At 39.8% G+C, this 12,423-nt stretch overlaps 1 protein-coding gene across 5 annotated transcripts in view; it reads left to right on the top strand.

Moving 5' to 3' along the window:
• Window positions 1–12,423, top strand: part of pax7a (paired box 7a) — a 44,195-nt gene that overhangs the window by 4,061 nt on the left and 27,711 nt on the right. The gene's annotated exons all lie outside the window — the stretch shown is intronic.

Here is a 12,423-nt window from a genome sequence, read left to right as displayed (position 1 = left end):
TACCCAAAAAAGACACTGCCAATTTTTTTTCAAACTTGAAGATGAACTTCACTAGCAAAACCTCCCCTCCATTGACGCTTTTCTAAAGTGAAGAGTCCGAGGTACAAAAGCAAATCCTGGAAAGCAGGGCAGCGCAAAGGAGAGTATAGGCCCGTCCATTCTCATTCAAAAATCGTGTAAACGAGAGAGAAAAGTTTGGACAAAGGGCAAAGAGAGACATAAAAGGAGATGAATTATTCAGTACGCCCCGCTGGTAGATAGTTTTGTAATTTTATATAATGGCCCGTTGGAGAAGAATCAGTTGATAGCGTGAAAACGGTCTCTTTTTTCTGTCACACCACGCATTAATGTTAAGAGAAAAATGTCACAATTTTGTTGCAAATATCTCCAGTGTCCATGTAGATGGTCTGTTAACCCTGCTGGCTATAACTAACTAACTAACTATAACGTTTTTTTGGAGAGTCTGCTCGTTACGCACAGCTCAGCCGCGTAAAACTGACTATACGTTTTCTGAGTAATGTGATAGTTTGACTTGTAAAGCGTTAACGACATTATCGTCACATTATTATTGACTTTCTACTGTTGGTTCAAAAATATCCACATAATGTCCCTGCTTTTTTTTTTTCTTTGCGCTGCTTGTGTTTAAAATTGGGACTCAATTACGTTGCTATAAAAAGAGACGCATCCTCTGCGTAATGCAGTTTAGACTACCGGCATCCGGATGGCATCTAATAATGTTAATACTTATTAGAGTAAGCACTGGAAACGATGGTTGCTGAATAGGTGGCTGTGTTCGTGCCGGGTGTAATAGCTCGCAGGCATGGTAAGAAATGTATTTATCCCCAATCAGCCCCTCACTCTCCGAGTTTGAAGCACAGCCCTTATGTGGAGAGGGGTTTTAAAGCAGATTAAATAGAGCCTTTTATTTCTTTTCACTTTCATCTCAGAGCGGAGCTCACAGTGGCTCGCCCAGGGCACAAAATTCATGAGATTTTTTTTCGTTTACTTATCCAGATTTTAAGACTTTATTTATTTATCTATTTGTTTATTAGGCCTGTGTATTTGATTTTCTCAGAGGTTACATCACGGATTTATCCCAGCGCTAATCTAGCTTTATTAAACGTGTATTTAAACTGCTAACCATATTACAATATTGTGCATTTTATTTTGTTACGTGGATTTAATTCTCAGGGGGATGTCGCGGAAGCTAAACCAACCAAAACTCAGTGGATGCACCGAAAATAGTTCCACCTTTTCACGCTGCTGTATTGGACCCTTTCTAGTCTCATAATTGTTAATCGTTTGTTGATCACCGAGCAGAGATGTTGGTCCACCCTCCGTTTTGTTTCTGCAGAAATAAGATTCCCGTCCACTGCGCGCACTTTAATGGTCATGTACGGCTGTAAAATTCTGTGCCAAAGATTAATTACGCGCAGGAAACGAGGGGAAAGTTTGCGCTTCATCTGTGCAGACTTGGGCATCCTTTTGTTTTGTGCCACACCGCTCAGAAAGAGAAGGTGAATCAGCTGTCCGACGTCCATTTGCCACACCAATGCAACCACCCTGTCCGTCAGATGAGGTGGAGACAGGCGATGGACACTTCAGCAAATCGCAGGATTACCTGAAGCCGTCAAACTAATTAAACAGATGCCAGGTGGGATTATTTCCGCGCGTCAGGGAGGGAAAGTGACAGAGCAGCGGAGAGGTGAGAGGAAGTCAGACAAACCAAATATCCAGTTTAGGAGAGGCTTCTTCTAATTCGCTAAAAATGTAATGCAAAGAATATGACGCGTATCTTGTGACCTACACTTTCTTTCAAACATATTTGGAGGAAATAATTGTCTCAAGATTGTTCCTTTTTCAAGTCTGTTTCAGTATGGTCTAAATGACCTGTAACGGTTTGTTCTTTCATGTCACACATTAACCAATTGCGAAAAAATTAGTTGTTGTTTTTTTCAGGTTTATCCTCCACTGTTTTCCTACAGAAATAAAGAAAAACACAATGAATAATCTCTGCTAATATTAACGATAAACTCGGGTAGTGATGAGAAGTGTGAAAAGCTGCCCCCTCAATGCTTTTCCACGTCACAAACGCACAATGCGCGCGCGCACTCACCAACACACACACTTTCGTGCAGCACCCCCGGTCTCTAAGTGTATGGTAATATAATGTAGCTATATTTCGGGTCTAAAGCCGTGCTGAATGAGAAGGACAGGGGAATGAAGCGAGAGACCACTTCAAACAAATCCATCTGGAACAGTGTGTGAGAGAGATTCAGTGAAAGTATGGGGAAGTTATTTAGCTATTAATAACGTTTTTTCCTCAGGCATTGAGAGTGACTCCATCTGCACTTTCTCGCAGCTATTTGGCTGGGTGGAAATTGAGGGAGACCCAAATGTTGGGCAGAGATAACATACCCATCATAGCCCAGACCCTGCGCTGTGCTTCACTGCATTAAACTCGGATTAACCTCCCCTGTCCCCGCAGCCACTCAAGCCACATTTCACTGGAATTTACATCGGTAGGCCTACATTTCTTATAGAGGGGGCAGGAACAGAAAGACAGACATTATTGTTGTTGTTGTTGTTATTATTATTATTATTATTATTATTATTATTATTATTATTATTATTGCAATCTAGGGCTGTGTGTATGTTAATACAAAGAATTGTAAGGTGGCAAAATATGGGGCTTATTGAATATGAAATTTACACGAAATTTAAATTTTCATTAACTAAACAATTTTTGCTTAAACCTAACAATTAAAACCTAACATATATATATATATATATGTGTGTGTGTGTGTGTGTGTGTGTGTGTGTGTGTGGGTGGGTGGGTGGGTGTGTTTGTGTGTGTATCTATGTATAGGAGAGATGTGACTTATTTAGTAGTTTTCAAGACTTCTGATCTCTGAATTTAAAGGACATTTTTCTTGTTTTTTGATTATGTTTAGTTGGCACAGGTGATAGCTACCTACCTGTCATCTTTCTCTTATGATTAATATAATAAGCAGTGGCAGGATGACATGTTTCTCAGACTCATGAGTGTCTTGCAGCCTTTAATACCTGCTCAGTAATGCTAGTTAGTCAGTAGGCCTAAGTTGATGTAAGGAGTTTTAAATTTAGCTTCAGTGGTGGGCTAAAATCCTAGTTTTTGTTGACACTCTTACCTCTGGACACAAGCTAAATTATAGACCTGTCTTTTTTTTCCTCTCCATCCATTAATTTATTTAAGGCTACTACAACACTGACCAGGCTTAAGATGAAAATTATGTGTGTAAGCATTTCCACCAGATAGAAAAGGTTAAATTTCTTATTCAGCTTTTTGAAAATTAAAAAATTTGTTGTTAATGACATTTGCGATATTTTATGGCAAAGATCTACTACCAGTGTAACAAATTAGCCCATTGGTTCCAGCAAGGTAACATGAGCAAACCTTGCCACATAATAACATGAAACCCATTGCTTATGTGTAATGAGTAATGCATCAATTTTAAGGAGTGTAGTAAGCTTGTAGGCCTACCATACTGGAGAGACGTTTCAGTGTCAGGAGCTTTAAGTGTCGGCAGCATTAGGCGGGGAAAAAAAATGGAGTAGGCTTAAATTCATTCCGTGCTGGCATTTGACTTTGATCACATCAGAAATATTCATGGAAGCACAAACACTGGCTCTACCACCATTATCCAGGCTGACAGTGATACCTCTCAAGGCTGTCTATTAATTAAAGTGGCGCTTACCATGTGGGACGACTCCCTATCTGGGCACAAAAATGGTTTTTCCATCTCTTGTGGGGCTCTTGAAAAGGGGCAATCTTTCCTCCCCAGCTTCTTGTGGGAAATTTAAAAGTGTACAGAAGAAGACATGGGGATTTCTAGCTCATTTATAAAGACGAGTTTATAATCCTTTCCTGCTTAATAACTTAAAAGGATTCAATTTCTCCCCTCATTTATGGGGTTATGATCACACATTGTTAGGCGCAGATAGTAGCATTTCAAGGTTAACATTTCCTGCTCGGAAATATCAGAATATAAGCTGTAAACCCATAGGTGTCCTTTGTTTAGCCTGCAATTTCCCCCACAAATGCTGATAGGCCCATTTTAGATGTTGTTGCTATTAATGTGATAACAACGATGAAGCAGAGGAAGACCAAGTTGATAAGATGCCTCTACACCACAGAGCATTTTTAAATGATATGATATTTAATTATAGCATATAATTTCACCATCAAGAATTAAATTCTGTAGGCTTACAGAGACTCTGAGGATTGAATGTCTGGTTGGGGGTCTCAAACCATACGAGACAAATTAAAGAGGAAGCGTTGCCCTCCAGGTATCCTGTCACAACAGTAGGTTGCTTCAGCACGTCTCTCATTTCTGTCTGTGTTTTATTCTGCCAATTTTCACTATGGGGCTCTGGAATCCTGCACTGTGCCTGCAGGGCAGTAGTCCAAAATAAATAGAAAATCTCACTTTTTCATCTTTTTTTTTCTTTCTTTGCTTAAATTTGACTCCCTTCCCCTCTCTTTCACACACATACATACACACACACACACAGACACAAAGCCTTCTGATGTGCATCACACATTCATGTCAACAGGTGAGGGTATTAGTGACAAAACGTTGTACTTTTAGGTCACAGAATTATGTCTGACTTATACTTTTGTTTTATTTCCCACATGATTTCCTATTGGTGTAATTCATATCAAAATATATAGGTATCGTTAAAAGCTAATGTGGCTTAACAATGTCAGTATATTCAGATTTTTGATGTTTGTAGAGGTAAATTAATTCCTTGTTATATAAGGTAATTTTATGGGGTTTTTTGGCGTTGACAGTTAAATTCTGGAAAATAATTTTATTTATGAACCTGTTATTTTAGTACATAGTGTACGTACACACCATCCAGTCTTATACTATGTAAATTTTTCAATTTATGCTGATTTTTGCCATTATTGTTATTATCATTATTATTAGCCTATGTTAGTGTTACCAGCCAACTGACATCGCCTCAAACATTTACATTTCCACTTCAGGCTTTTAATGTATTCTCCCAAATTGCTACCGCTTTGTGAGCAGTGATGTTTAATTGGCTGGAAGAAGATGAATGAGGCTGACAGGAATCAGCTGTCCAGAGATTCCCCTGTGAGTCTGACTCGGAAATCATAACCTGACCAGCTTTTCCTCCTCTGAAACCAGCTCATTGAACTTGTCACATCTAATTAGGGTGTTAAAACACACCGAGTGCATTGGTGGGAAACAGTAGGTGGTTGGTCCGGGGCAGCCAATAAGGCCTTTTTGGGTCAGATGGTGGGGGTGGGGTGGGGTGGGGGGGCATGGTTGGATGGTGAAGTTGTTGAATCGGACCGCTGCGGGCTTTTATTTTCTAAGCAGGCTTTTTTTCCGCTATTACTTCAATTATGGCCATCCAGTGGGCTAAACAGGCCAGCCTGCATGGACTGGATTGCCTTGTTTTAATTTGGTATGAAATTAATTACAGCAGACATCTAGTAAAGACTTTTAAGTTTGGCTATTTTTTTTCCATAGAGTTTAAAGGTATAACAATGGATTAATGGCTTACAGCCAAAATTACATTTTATTGCATCCCGTCATCTCTGTGCTGCCTGTCTAACAGGTGTCAGGCAATCTTTGAATTTATAGAATAGAAAAGAAAACTAATATCTTCACATTTGTGTTTTTTTTTCTAGAAATTCAAACATGAGCATTTGAAATTTAAATCCACACAACTGTATCTACAACTTTTGTAAAGTATTTGTTATTTTTGCTGCAATAAGGACTCCAATGCTTTATAAATACTCTTTATATAAATTTATATGCATATGCAGTTTAATTTTATAAACAACTTTTGAACTTGTTGTGCTGCTTGAGTTAGCCTTCTGTGCAAATGTGAAAATACAATCGTCTTCGATTCCCATTTTAAGAGGCCGCATTCTCTTTTTATTGAATACTTTTTTTTTCTTGTATGGCTACAAAAAAGCTCTGTGATGTCTGACAGCCTACTCTCAGCATTGTTAGGTGAACAGCCACTAGAAAAGGACGAGAGAAAGAAGAGGGAGGAGAAAAGGCCCTTCTGTTATTTTCTGTCTTGAGACTTGCTGCATAGGCTATTCAGGCAAGTTGATGAACTCCTCCAAAAAGTTTATTAAGGGGCTGAAAACAATACGAACTAAAGCCTTTGGGTGCCTGGGCAGACAGTTTATAAACTAGCTGCTATTGTGCCTCAAAGGCAGATGCATGAATACTTTTGAATAGGGGCCTTCAAACTGACACGATCAGGCTGGACAGCAGTAGTTTTAAAGGGAGAGAGGGTGCTTCTGCTGCAGCTCAGATCTCTGCCTTTTTTTGCATTAATGTACATCTGCAAAGGAAGGGGGAGGAGGAGCTGGCCACTGTCTGTCATGGCCACGCTGGTTTTCCCTTGGGCTTTGTACTATATATGTGCTTAAAAAACTTAAAAGAAGAAAAAGATATATATGTCTGGGTAAACAAGCCTTTTCTTAGACTTTTCTCTGAAGAAATTATAGTTTATGGAAATGCAGTATACGATATCTAAATGTTTATTTATTCTCGAAGAACAGAAGTCGTTTTATATGCGTCGCATATGGTGAAAATCATGCCCAGAAAATCTGTCCTGTGAAGCATCATAAATGCAGATACCTCGCATCCCAGTTTCTCCTAAATTGTGTGGAAATTGCACAAGCTGTTATGTGAAGACCAAGAGCCGAGTGTGACAATTGGTCTTTCCTGTTAATGCTGAATTTCAAACAAAAAGCTTTCAAATGTTCTCCTGATCATTTATGCGCCCCAAAAGGAGACAGAAAGCAAGGGAGAAAACTGTTGTGTGCTTTGGCAACGTGGATTCACTGTTGATATATTTTTTGAATGGGGCACACTGGTTTACGCGCACTCAAGAAGATACATTATTCCCCTCCTTTTCAGTAAACAATAGACTGTCACTCTTTATCCCTCTTCCCTCCTCTGTCCCTCCCTCTCCAGCGTTTTCTTTCAGTCCTCTCAGTCTCTGGCTCTGTGCCTCACAACATCAGAGGGAGTCCAGTGATTTGTGACCCCAGCAACCCACACTTAATCTCGCTAAAGAGGGGGAGCATCCAGTTTGCAGCTTGGCGGGCCCCAAATAGGCCAAGCCTGCTCTGGCAGGTGTCAACATTAGCAAACAATTGGTCCCCAGTCCCATGCCCCGTACCCCAGTGCAACACTGAACCTAAACTATTTGAGGCGCACTGAAAGGAGCCACATAATAGGGAATGTGGAGGGGGAGGAGAGGAGGGGGAGGACAAGGGAGAGATTACACTCTGAGACAGCTATTAGCAGGGATGAGGCTTTTCTAAACAAACAAACAAAAAAAAGAAGACGATCAATACTGTGTTAGTTTACCAAGTGGAGTCATCATTGTGGCTTTAGGGTATTTATTTTCTGCTCCATTGTTTTTCTCGACTTCTCAAACGTTTGTGGGCCGTATTGGCAATCCAATTAGTTTGGAGGGGGGTCCCCAGGAGGTCTATTTCTTCTTTCGGCAGTTGTGTCTTAGTCGTGGGTTTCGCTTGCGGTGGGCAGTTCATTCATAGATTTGGTGTTGTAATGAATCCTGATCGGTAAGTATTACCTTCAGTAGTGGACCGGGCTGTCCAGAGGAAAAACAGCACTCAGGGATGACAGAGCTCTGCTTAGCCCTGTGGGATTGCGCCCCTCTACTGCATTAGACAGGAGTATCTTAGCAAAGAGAGGAGAGGAAATGGGAAGAGAATGAGTTGACATGTGGACTGCTGCTGCTCTCAAGTGGATATGTGTCTTGACAAGTGGGCCAATGCTTTTTAAAAGCCATTTATTTATCTCTCACTGCTGATTCCTGGCCATGCCACGAGGAGAGACAAGTGTTCTCAGCAGGGGAGATTAGTTTCAAAGGTTTTAATGGAAAAACCTACACTTACCGGACAGAAATCTCATTTAATTGCTTTGAGATGTCCTCTTGGCATCTTTCCTCCGGGCCTCCAGATAAAAGAAAAAACAAAAAAACAGATAGATTCAGGTAACATCCGCTAAAACAAACCTCCTGGTGCAGTTGTTCAGAGCATTAAAGAAGTTGCCATCATTTTGCCACAATAAACAAGTGTAATTAACTAACCTCATGACTTCTACAGACGATGTTGCCTGTTGTCAGAAAGCACCAATAACAATGTCAACGAGCAATAAAATGATTCTGAGCATTCATGGCATTAAGGACAAGGAGAACAAGCCCCAAACATAGACTGAACAGACTGTGTGTTTCTAGTAAAATCTAATTTTCAGTCTTTTTGTTTTTGTCTCGACTAGGTGAATTGCCAAAGGGAAAAGTTTATTTCAGTAATTTCAGCTGTAAACGGTATTCAATTGACCATGTAATTCCACAAATCATAGCCATTTTGCCTAATAAGTTATCTACCAAACAACATAAATGTTGTTGCTGACAGATAATGTCAAATAATGACAAAAGCCAGTTCATTTGTGAAAGGTCCACCACTAACTTACATTTTTTTATGCCTTATCAGTCAGGAGACAAGTATTGGCATGCATTTACCTCTTCGATTTCTGCCAAATCTTCCAGCAGAGAAGTCAGTGCCATCTTGTACTTGTGGCTCAGTTGAACAAAACACTATCTTTTTTCTGTGATGAATTTGATAGTGTTCTTTTTAAACCCTGTGAAAGCTTTTACAAACTGCTTTTGCAGGTATTCCACAAATTATACAATATACAGGCTAACATGAATCATGGTTTTGCATTTGTTCCCATTTAAATAATATTAATTATGATGATTATAATTGATTCAGGAAAAATGGTTTGAATTTTATCTTGTCATTACAACAATCTGTTTTGGCTGAATGTTGTCTTTTTATATTTAAATATTATGTTGAAGTCCACCCCAAAGATTGTTCTCCGCAGCTTGTAGAATATAGAATAAACAATATAGTGCAATTGAATTTATTGCCTGTCTGTAATCTTAGAGAAATTTGAAGATGGAGAGAGTAATAACAACTGGGACTTTTGTCTTGGTAATTAAACCATTTTTATCCTGCCAAACAATAAAGCTGAAGGATCACAAAAATTAGTATACAGTGCATCAGGACATTATAATGTCCATGTTAAATTGCGCAATGGATGAGCAGGTCAGAGCCACATAATTTATTGAAAGAAATGTAGTTTCCTCCAATTTGCCTTGCCACCTAAGGTTGTCAAACTCTGACAGCTGGCACAGATCGGGACAGTGTGTTGCATTATGACCGTCCACTGGTTACCATGGAGCTGCATTAGAAAAGACAAAAAGCATTTCTGGCTAATTTTATTACAATACAGGAATAGCCCACATAATGTGCAACAGTAATTACGTTTAGCACAGTGTGCCCGTGCTCTCCCTCAGTGATGAATGAGAAACATTGACCATGGTCTGCTAGTTTAAAAATCGCCATTAGCCTATGCTACTTAGGGCCAGAACATTTCACATTTTATGCTCTTGATCTGCTTCACCACTGAAATATTCATTTGTTTTAATTGTGCATGTTTTTTCACAACCACAAAGACAATAAACATGTTCCCTAAGTGTTGCAAATCAGAAATGTGTTTTTTTCCCGCCAAGTTAAAATGTCTACGCGGTTGTCCAAACAGTGGGGTGGAGCTCCTGTCCTTGCCGACAAAATAACAACTTCTAATGTTGTCCCCTATTTTCAACTAATGGGCTTATTTCTGCATCGCCAGTCATTCTCTCCTTGGGGAATATGTAGTCTCAGTATAAAAAGCTTTGCTACTGTACCACGTTACAACCCCTCAATATGAAAGGATCTCGGAAATTAATGCCAACAACTGTAATGCTTCACTGTGTCCAGAAAAAAAGCTCTTTACAGGAAATATTCATTAAATTATTGAATATAAAGGGTTGTTTATTTGCAATCCACTGAATGTCAGTGCACTATTATATATAATATAATAGTGGACTATAATAGTACTTTTGAAACATTACGAAGTCTTTTTTGGAGGTCTCAACAAACAAACAATTGTTTTTTATTTAATTACAGAGACAACTCAATGTCAGGATGTACAGGAATAAAATTATAAGAACATATAAATTAAAAGGCCATTATAACTCAAAACAGTCAAGTAAATGTAGTGTTTTCTGTAAAAAAACAAAACAAAAAACAACAACTTTTTTGACATCAATCCTGAGTTTTTAATAAAGTTTCTATCATACTTCACAACTCGTCTTTCCTTCCTAGTGCCCTTTATATCGCACAAACTTTGCCACAATATTTACTGCCCAGCTTTGTCCAGAAAATTAGGAAACTTCCCTTGGGCACATAAAAATGTCCGCTGTGCATTCCTATACTGTGCCCAGTAATCTCTCTTTGGCTTTGTTGAGAAAATGATTTGTTCCTCCAGGAGACCTCGGCTCATAGCCCTGAGACGTTACTGTTTGATTTCCTGCGTAGGTTTTTAGAGCTTTTTGCTGGGGGACCGAGGCTCTGGCTCCAGTGCCATTTGGCTGAGACCCCCATGGGCTCCCTTCTACTTTCTTGTGCTCTCTGTTAATTTCATTACTTTCGCTGTGACCTCAATTAGCAAAGACTCTAGCTCAGGCGGTGACTTTCTGCTCGACAGAAGAGAAAACCCAGTGCAAAGCTCAGTGTTAGTGGGGAAGCGAGAGGTGGCGATGGTTGTCCTAACAAGGTTCACATTTTGTATCCTCTGAAGTCTTTATAGGTCCATGTGGCTCTGTTGGACCTTTTCTAATCTGTTTTTTTTTTCTTCTAAAAAAAAGAAGGACATTTAATTTAGCAAAAATTCATATATGCTCATTAAATGTAGGATTTTGCGTTGTAATTGCACCGTAACAAGTGCAATTCCCCTAATATCCACACCAAAAGAAGTATGTCAAAACCATAATTTAGATATTAAAACAAAACAAGCCTAGACAGTACTCTGGAGAACAACAATATAAAAGTATTTCTTAGAGTTAAAAACAAACAATCATGTTGTCGATAATATCCTAGTTTTAGTCAGTAGTAAAGAAAAAGAATCCCACCCTTCAAGCCCTTCACGCTTTCACACTCAGGCGGCGCAGAGGCATGGGGAGTCAATATGTCAGCGTTTATGGATGCCCTGCAGAGCTGCACAGGGCTGTCAGGCCCCTATTCATGCTCTAATGGCCCCCTGAGGAGCTCGTCTCTCCCGGCTGAAAAGGCCGGGAGGCCAAGTGGACGCCCTGTTGTTGAAGGTGAGCGTGCGCTCTCATGGACGCGCCGCGCCTTCATCCATATGACAAGAGCCATAAAAGAGCATCGCTCTCGCTGCTTCTCCCTCTCTGTCTCCTCTGCTTTCTCTCCAACCCCCCCCCCACCCCACTTTCTCCCCACCTCAAACAGAGAAAGGGGGCTAATTGTTTGTTGTGAGAGCCAAAGATTATAGAGCCTCCCATCTTTCTTCCTCCCTTTCCTTTTTCTCCTCATTTTCAAGCCCCCTACTCCTTTTCTAAAGAATTTGATTCTGTCCGAGAGACAAGGGAAGAAAAGTATTGGAATTTCCCTGAGGAATGTTGATGTAAAGCGGTTGTGTAAGCAGAAGATAGGCATCCTTTTCTATTTTCATCAGGTAGTTGTTTAGCCTTTTTTAACAACTACTTAAAAAGTAAACCCAAAACATGTGTAATGCTGCAAAAGGTGTCTGCACATTTTAGAGCTCCCATTCACTACTACCTTTCTCACTTATCCAGTCTTACCACTTGAAATAGATTTTGGGACATTTGCCCTTGACCCTCAGCCACCTGCCATAAACTGGTAATTGACATGATAGGCATGAGACAAAGCTGAATCCAATGACATCTGTCCATAAAGGTGAGCTGAGAATGATTTTATTTTAGATAGGCTGCGGAGTTTTAATATCCTTATGTATAGTTACACATCTCATCCAGATTCAATTTCAGCTAAATGTCAAATTACGGCCCAGAGAAGGTCACTGAAAACCAGAGGAAATTGATGTTTGACATGTTACCAAACCAAGTAAACAGTTAACTTGATTTTGCCACATATGCAGTCATTTTAAAAATTGTTTGGTATGTTTATCTTAATATTTAAATCTAGTATATAAAAATAAAAGAGAATTTGTCTTTAAACCACTCTGGTTATCTCTGTCGTCTATCTTGTATTCACATAAGGTTCCTATCTCAGATACATCCTTCAGTAAATGCCTTGAATAACATGCTTCCTTTAACTTGGCAACCCCTTTGGGATGAACAGGCAAGTGCATTAAACAGAGATGCTGCACCATTCTCAGAGAAATGCAAATTGGGAAGTTGTTAGTTATTTGATGTTGCTGCACGATTCCCCCCCCACCCCCCCCCCCCCCAAAAACCCCCCCCCCCCAC

Source organism: Micropterus dolomieu, linkage group LG18, assembly GCF_021292245.1.
Source record: "Micropterus dolomieu isolate WLL.071019.BEF.003 ecotype Adirondacks linkage group LG18, ASM2129224v1, whole genome shotgun sequence".
Classification (NCBI taxonomy): domain Eukaryota; kingdom Metazoa; phylum Chordata; class Actinopteri; order Centrarchiformes; family Centrarchidae; genus Micropterus; species Micropterus dolomieu.
Note: the sequence above shows the minus strand (reverse complement) of the source record. Positions and strands in the feature narration are given on the sequence as shown.